Source organism: Lagenorhynchus albirostris, chromosome 8, assembly GCF_949774975.1.
Source record: "Lagenorhynchus albirostris chromosome 8, mLagAlb1.1, whole genome shotgun sequence".
Classification (NCBI taxonomy): domain Eukaryota; kingdom Metazoa; phylum Chordata; class Mammalia; order Artiodactyla; family Delphinidae; genus Lagenorhynchus; species Lagenorhynchus albirostris.
The window spans coordinates 41207347-41216480 of NC_083102.1; positions in this window are offsets into that span (position 1 = coordinate 41207347).

Consider the following 9134-nt stretch of genomic DNA (forward strand, 5'->3'; position numbering starts at 1 on the left):
ACGCGGGTTCGTGCCCCGGTCCGGGAAGATCCCACATGCCGCGGAGCGGCTGGGCCCGTGAGCCATGGCCGCTGAGCCTTCGCGTCCGGAGCCTGTGCTCTGCAGCGGGAGAGGCCACAGCAGTGAGAGGCCCGCGTACCGCAAAAAAAAAAAAAAAAAATGAAAATTTGCACTCACGGCCACTAACAGTGCAAGGAAATAGAAACACAATCCTCTATTAAAACTGCATGAGATTAACAGTGTCCTGAAGAAAACTTTTTAAAGAAAACTACTACTGCCATTTTGGGGGGCCAAAACACACACTAAAGTTTCCCTTCTTGGAGTCGCAACTAACTGAAATAGAAGTGGCTTCTGTGGAAAGGACATGGTATGACAGGAATCACTGAGTTCAGCAGGGGGAGACCTGAGAAGATCTCTTAGGCCCTCGGAGCCGCCATTTCCTCATCTGTGTTGGGGTAGATTTGACCAGCAGGTCTCAAACAATTGTTTCTAGCTCCACCATTTGGAGGCTGTAAAAGCAACTTGGCCACTGGAGAATACCTGCCTAATTTTCTCTCCTAAATTTCTTTCAACACTGTCCGTCTTGGCCCATTTTTCCCTGAATCCAGCATCAGAATACCCCACTGCCTCACCAGCCTTCCCTCTTTGCTGTTCTACCAAGGGAGAGGTTGACTCCTAAAATGCTGAGTGACTCTCTGGCAGATCCCAGCAGGACAATGACAGAGGCCTGGGCCCCACCCCATCCCCAAATCCATCCCTAAAAAGCTGACATCCTTCTCTTGAGACTCTTTCTTTTCAACTCTAAAACTAAAATTCCTAGGTGGAAAACACTTCTTTTCAAAATTTTAATAATAAAATAAAATCTAGTCTAGAGACCAGTCAGTCCTTCTGCACCTCTTATTTCCAGGGGAGAAACCAGATACCCAGGTCGGGAAAGCAGTTTCCCCCAAGGTCACAGAACTGTTTGTGACAGAGCCAGGACTAAACTCCAGGTTCTCCTGTCAACATGATGGTGTGTTCATTAACCAGAGAAGGGAAAGGACTGAACATTTCTGAGGACCTGTTATGTGCCATGAATCCCAAATGACCTGGGAAGATTGATAGATATCATTGCACCCATTCTACAGATGAGGAAACCAAGGCTCAGAATAACTTCACCAAATTATTCTTGGTGGCAGGAGAAAGCAAAATTTTCCTACTTCCAAAACCTTGTTTTACCCCCCTGTGCTTTCACTTTTAGTTCGAAAGAAGAATTTTTCCTCTGAAACTTTTCTTAGTAAGAAAACTTAAACATTTTTAAAAAACGGATCTTGGGCTAGAAGGTGAGATCTTAAGGGGGCCCGAATGTGAGGTAAATCATTTAGTGTTAGACAAAATGAATAATGTGTTGTTTGGGGGAACAGGAGGGTGGAAAAAGGGAGCTGACAAAAGGCCACATATGTGTCTCAACATGACCCCTCTTGAGACCCCAGAAAATCTAACACATCTCTTCAACTCATGAAATGCTTGAGTGTGGGGAGATTTCTTAATGGAAAATGGTGAAGGACAGACAGAACCAAGATGAGTTGTGTGGGAGTGTGAGACTAAGGAGAAAACCCCAGAGAAATCACAGGGAGAGCCCAGCTCCCCCAAAGCCAGGGTGTTAATTAGGTTTCAGGTCAAATTTTCCAAGGAATTGGGGCAGGAGGTGGGCAACCAGCTGACATCTGATTCCCATGGTCTGAGGCTGGTGATGCCAATGAAAACTGTCCCCTAGGCCAACTGCCACCTCTAACCTTGACTCTTGGGGGACCTTTCCTCTTGCCCAGTGAGTTATAGCTTCATTGCAGGGGGTCTCACAGACCCCCATGTACACACACACACACACACACACACGCAGCATCAAGCGTACCCCCAAGGGGCACGTCCCCTGAATTTCCTTGCCAGCAGTAGGGTTTTTGCAGGATGTCACGTGTGCATTAGCCTTAGATTTCATTTAAAGTACCAGCTCACAACTCTGACTCCAAGAATACTTATTGGGTGCAACGACATGAAATGCAGAGACAAATGTGTCTGGTGGCTGCTGGGGGGGAGTCGCTGTCGGGTAGGGCAGGAGACCCAGGGACAAAGCGCAATCCTGTGGCTACAGAGGAGCCTGCCCTGGGCAGAGTGACAGCACGAGGGTGCGGGGGCCCACTGTGCTTGGGGGCCTCAGGGAAAGCCCCACAGTGCTGTGAGGGGAGCAAACGACAAGGAATCATGCACCAGGAGCAGCAGCAGAAGAGGCAGGATCATCCAGATGGGAAAATCAAGACTCTGGTTTAAATGTAGATGTAGTTTTGAGGGCAGAGTCAGCTAGAAAAACAGAAAGACAACCAACCTGGGTCAGAGAAGGACATAACTGATTCTCAAGATAACCGGCGACAGGGCTTCTTCTCCGCACAGCAACATCATTTTAATTAGTGTCGTTTTAACTTATCCTTAGCGTTAATGGCTTAGAGCCACCCATTCCCCAGGCAGCATCCTGGCAACCCCAAATATCTGATCTAATTTTATCCCTGAGAAATTTGGATTTAGAAGAAAATGTGCAGAAGCCTCGCTTGGGAGGAGGCTGGAGGCAAACAGTAACTCCAGTCCCCTGGAGAGCGCACAGGGTGGAAGGAGAGACTGGGGGAGGGTTTCCAGTGGGTGAGACCCACAGAAGGGCGTCGTGTGTCTGAGTGACAGCATTTTATGCCACCGCCCACCTACTGTATTTACCCAGCTCTGGGAAGGGTGACACAAGTCTCTGGAATGTGTATCTTATTTTTGTCCTGCCTGCGTTTACGGCCATAAAACGAGGTCTCTCCCTTCAGAGCAGAAAGGACTAATTAGTCTGCTTGATCTGGGCAGGAACACTGCCTGCATTTTCCTTGGGTTGGCACCTTTTTAGGCCATAAAAGGGTGCATCCCAGGAAGCCTCAATGGGTGTCCACAGTTATATGCCCCAGTGTGTGTGTCTGTGCAGAGAGCTGTGTTCACAGCTGTACCAAGGGTACACAGGGACAGGTACAACCGTGACACTATGACTCAGGCCTGACGATGGGTGGAAGAGGAGACAGCACATATTAATATAAAAATCAGCCCTCCCAGACTACCCTGGTGGCGCAGTGGTGAAGAATCCACCTGCCAATGCAGGGGACATGGGTTCGATCCCTGGTCCAGAAAGATCCCACGTGCTGCAGAGCAACTAAGCCCGTGCACCACAACTACTGAGCCCGCAAGCCACAATTACTGAGCCCTTGTGCCACTGCTACTGAAGCCCGCGCGCCTAGAGCCTATGCTCCTCAACAAAGAGAAGTCACAGCAACGAGAAGCCCGTGCACCTCAACGAAGAGCAGCTCCCGCTCGCTGCAACTAGAGAAAAGCCTGCACACAGCAACAAAGACCCAAAGCAGCCAAAAATAAATAAATTAAAGAAGAAAAAAAGAGTTAAAAAAAAATCAGCCCTCCCTCCTAGGCCAGCAGGATGCCAACCTTCGCCACTCCCTGCTGATACCAGGCTGTCCTGATGCTTGGCGATTTCTCTCCTCAGTAATCTAATGTTGACGCAAATTTACCTACAGGTTCAACGCAATCTCAGTCAAAATCCCAGCAGAATTAAAAACGTCTGCTCTGTGAAAGACACCGACGCCATTAAGACAAGCCACAGACTGGGAGAAACTATCTGCAAAAGACAGATCTGATAGAAGACTGTTATCCAAAATATACAAAGGACAGTTAAAATCCAACAATAGAAAAGCAAACAACCCAACTGAATAATGGGCAAAAGACCTGAACAAACACCTCACCAAGGAAGATATACAATGGCAAATAAGCATACAAAAAGAAGTTAAACATAACATACAAATTAAAAAGACCATGAGATATACTGAACACCTATTGAAGTGGCCAAAGTCTAAAACACCAAATGCTAGTGGAAACGCAATATGATACAGCCATTTTGGAAGACAGTTTGGTAGTCTCTTACAAAACTAAACACACCCTTACCATGTGATCAAGAAATTATGTTCCTTGATATTTATCCAAAGGAGTTGAAAATATATGCACACAAAAACTACACACAGATGTTTTGGGTAGCTTTATTCATAATTGCCAAAACTTGGAAGCAACCAAGATGTTCTTCAGTAGGTGACTGGATAAATAAACTGTGGTACATCCAGACAACGGAATATAATTCAGTGCTAAAAAGAAATGAGCTATCAAGCCATGAAAAGGCACAGAGGAACCTGAAATACATATTACTAAGTGAAAGATGCCAATCTGAAAATGTTACATACTGTGTGATTCTAACTATCTGACATTCTGAAAAAGCAAAACTGTGGAGGCAGTGAAAAGATCAGTGATTGACAGGGGTTGTGGGGAGGGAGGGACGAAGAGACGGAGAACAGAGGATTTTTAGGGCAGTGAAACCACTCTGTATGATACTGTAATGATGAGTATGTGTCATTCTACATTCATCCAAACCCACAGAACGTACAGTACCAAGAATGTAATATAAACTATGGACTTTTGGTAGTAATGATGTGTCAGTGCAGGTTCATCATTGCAGCTAGTGTACCATCTGGAGGGGATGATGATGGTGGAGGAGGCTGTGCCTGTGGGGGGCAGGGGGTGGATGGGAAATCTCTGTACCTTCCACTAAGCTCTTCTACGGACCTACAGCTGCTCCGAAAAACATCTATTAAGTATTCAAAGAAAGAAAGTACTATTCTTGCTCTTCTGACTTACAGATGCATCCATTACATCTAAAGGTACCCAAATGGACATAGGGAGTTCTCTGGCTTGCAGAAGGGAGGAATCTGCTCCAAAAACACAAACACAAAAACAAAAATAAAAAAACTGGGCAAAACTGTAAATAAGAAATGAAAACATGGTGAAAGCTGTCATTTCCTAGACTTTATAGGTGTTAATAATGTATTTTATCACATCTTATCTCATGGAACATTTTCATATAGCATCACAATGCCAATTAAGTTGTGGCATCATTTTGAGACCAATCATTGAGAGTTTAAAGAGAAGGGAATTAAATAGTTGAAGTGTCAACATTATGAGCTCTTTAAAGGCCCCAAATTATTATAGCTTTGTGAACTAGAAATAAAAAGGCCACTGAAGCATCCTACAGGTTGTAATTTCTAATAAGGTAAATATTGATCACTACAATCCACATGAATGCAAAGCTCTTTGGGGGTCCCCCCACTCTGTTGTAAGAGTGAAAGGATTCTTGAGTCCAAAAAGTGAGAAAGCTACTTTGGATTACCCGTAGCAGTGACAGGTCCATTTCTTGCTATGACCTTATAAGGAGCCATTGTTGTGGAATTCCAGGCACTGACATAAAGTCCTTGGCTTGGCCTAAGGTTTTGATCCTTCTAGCTCATGAGTCTGGCTTTTGGTCACTTGAGGGATTTTCACCAATATTAGCTTTTTTTCCTTCTTGAATTTTTGTCTATGAAAGAAAACTGTTTCTCTAATCACAATACTTCTGACACCAAATGTGTAGGTTTTCCACACCGCGCAGTTTTCCAGTTATCTGTGAACACCAAGAGGGTGCCCTATAATTTGATTCAATTCTGATCCTAACTGCCCCGTATTAGTGCAGACCCCACAGGTTAAGGGCTCAGTCTCACAAGACTGCCCGCCCCCTTCAGATGCCAATTGCAGTCAGTGAGTCCCCAGGCTCCCCCCACCACGACCTCTGTTTGACTTTGCTATGAATTGGGGGTTCCCATGAGCGCCCCCTCAGGGCCAGTAATTTTCTATAATGGCTCACAGAACTCAGGGAAACACTTTACTTAGTATTACTGATTCACGGTAAAGGATGTTATAGAGGATCTAATCAACAGGCAAATGAAGAGCTACATATGGCAAGAAGAAATGGTTCCCAAGTTCAGGAGCTTCTTTCCCCACGGAGTTTGGGAGTACGTCACCCTCCTGGCACCTGGATGCATTCACCAACCCAGAGCTCTAACCCTGTCATTTTATGGAGGTTCTGCTGTAGGCAAGATGAATTAAATCATTCACCATTGGTGATTACCCCCAACCCCTTTTCCCTCCCTGGAAGTTGGGTGGTGAGACTGGGCTGAAAGTTCCAGCCCACTGATCACATGGGCCGGATTACTGTGGCAACCTGTCCCCATCCTAGGGGATCAGCTACCTAGGGGCTCTTAGCTACCAGTCACCTAATTAACGTAAATTTTGATCTGGCTGCAAGGGGTTTAGATGAATAACAAGAGATGCTCCTTTCACCCCATCACTCAGGAAATTACTCAGATTGAAGAAGCTCTGTGCCAGGAACTTGGGATGAAAACCAAATATATATTTCTTCTTATATCACAATCTATTGTGCTTGTTATTTTTACTTTTTCTTCCTCTACTTTTTACCCCTTTCTCATTTTTTCTTATTCTTTTCTTTTTCTTATTTTTAATTTTTCTTTTTATTTTACTTTTAAATTTTTCTTTGTTTAGTCTTTTTCCAATTTTTATTTTTGCTTTATTATTTTATTTTTTATCACCTTGTGCTTTTTCTTTCTTTTTTTTTTTTTACTGTTTTTCTCATTTTTTCTTTTTTCTTTATTTCATTTTTTCTGCTTTAATTTAGTAAGTTAATATTGTTGGCAGTAAGTCCAACATACTACAGGGCCTCTTGGCCATCTCTGCTGAGGAAGAGACCCATATAAGGGAAAACAGGCTCCTCAAGGTCATCGGCAAGGACAATCACACCCATCACAACATCTCTATAGTGCCAGCACCATGGATATTGAAACTGAAAACTGAAAACCACTTTCACTTCTTACCTTCCATCACCTCTCCCTTCCCCTGAATTGCCATTTACCTTTGACTGCTGACAGAGAAGCAGAAGGCCAGTGACCTTTTCCTTCAGACCAAGGCCCCAGGTGAGAACTCAGCCGTAGGGAGCAGTGGCTGCAGGATGTGGCATCAGCTGGAATGATGTGACCCCTGCCCTTTGACACACTCATGTAGCACAGACGTCAGCCGGGCCTTATAACCTCCTGTCCTTTGACAGCTTTTCCCTGTGGGATCCCGGCCACATTCCAAATCTCAATGGGAATTCTTGAAAGTCAGACATTTCACCAGGTCACCTCAGACTGTGATTTTCTGTTTCCAGTGAATCCTGGATCTTTCTCCCATCTTGCCTATTTTAGCTGTCCCTTTCTCACTATCATGAATCCACACAGAGAGACCCAGTTCCTTTATTTCCACAAAGCAACGCTCATCCAAGGCCATTACATTTCTAATTATAGATTCAGGGTATAAGTGTGGGTGACAGCACAGCAGATAAAAGTGACTGTCAGACATCATTAGTCTTAAAGCCTGGTACTCCCTCTCCTGAGGCCCCAACCCTAACTGGGGAATGTTCACTGGTTTTCTCTTCTGTTATCTCCAGACTCAACTTCTTGCATCCCCTTCCTCCCCCTCAATCTTCTACTCTCCACCTTGGTTCACTGACTCCAATGATAAACTGCCCCCCAAAATCTCTCATTTTTTAAAGGTCTTTAAGAGCATTCCTTTTTATTTTACTTTTTATTTTTAGGAAGTTTTCCAACCTTATTGAGGTAAAATTGAAGTACACTAAACTGCACATATTTAAAGAGTCCCATTCTATCAGTTTTGACATATACACACACATAAAACCATGACCCCTCAAGCATTTTCATCACCCCTTAAAGTTTCTTTGTGCCCTTCGTAATCCATTCCTCCCTCCATCCCATCCCCAAGAAACTGCTGATCTTCTTTCTCTATATATAGATTAGCTTGTATGTCCTAGAGTTTTGTATAACTGGAATCATCCAATATGTTACTTCCCCCCCCCAGCTTCTTTCATTCGGTATAATGATTTTGAGATTCCTCAATATCGTGTGCATTAAGAGTTTATATGTCTTTATGGCTGAGTAGTATTCCATTGTACGGATATACCGCAATTTATCCGTTCGTCTATTGATGGATTTAGGTTGTTTCTGGTTTTGGCTTTAACAAATAAAGCTCCTATTAAAATTCATGTGTAAGACTTGGAGTTTCATGCTTTCATTTCTCTTTGGTAAATATCTAGGAATGGAGTGGTTGGGTTGTACCTTCCCACACACCCACCAGCAACGTATGAGAGTGTCAATTACTCCACAGCCTCACCAGCATTTGGTATGGTCAGTCATTTTAAATTTAGCCATCCTGTTTTGGTTTCGTTTGTTGTTTGCTTTAATGCACAGGAGTTTAGCTACCTCTTGGCTTCATTTCTAAAAGGAGGAACGTATACTTAGGTTTAAAGGGAATAAAACAGATGATACCTGTTGTGCCAGTGAAGTTAATAGTACCCCTCTTACCCTCCAAAGTGTCCTGGTTTGGATAATAAAATATGTGGTTTCTCTACTTTTGGCCCAACTAGCAATGTCCCCAGGCTGTCCATTCCCAGTCATAAAGGAATTGTGCTCAACAAACACTTTTTCCTCTAAAAGAAATTTTCCTGTTTTTCTTAAAACATTTTTTCCTCATCACAGAAGGATTACAGGAGGGAAGGAGTGACATAATGTAGTCACTCAAATATGTTGAAAACATATCCACAGAAAAACCTGAACACAGATGTTTACAGCAGCTTTACTCTTAATTGCCAAAACTTGGATGCAACCAAAATGTCCTTTGGTTGTGCCCTTAGGTGAATAAACAAACTGTGGTACATCCATACAATGCAATTTTATTCAGTAGTAAAAAGAAATGAGGTTTTGAGCCACTGAAATACATGGAAAAAACTTAAATGCATCATGCTAAGTTAAAGAAATCAATCTGAAAAGTTTGCATGTTGTATGAGTCCAGTCATACGACATTCTGGAAAAGGCAAAACGATAGAGGCCATAAAATGATCAGTGATTGCCAGCGGTTGGGACTCCGGAGGGATGAACAGGAGGAGAGACAGAATTTTTAGGGTAATGAGACTAGTATGCATGATTCTCTAATGGTAGATACATGATATTAGGCATCTGTCAAGACCCGTGGAACCTCAGAACACACAGAGCAAACCCTATGTAAACTATGGACTTTAATTATAGTGCATCCATACTGGTTCATCAGTTTTAACAAGAGCACCACATTATTGCACCATGTTAATA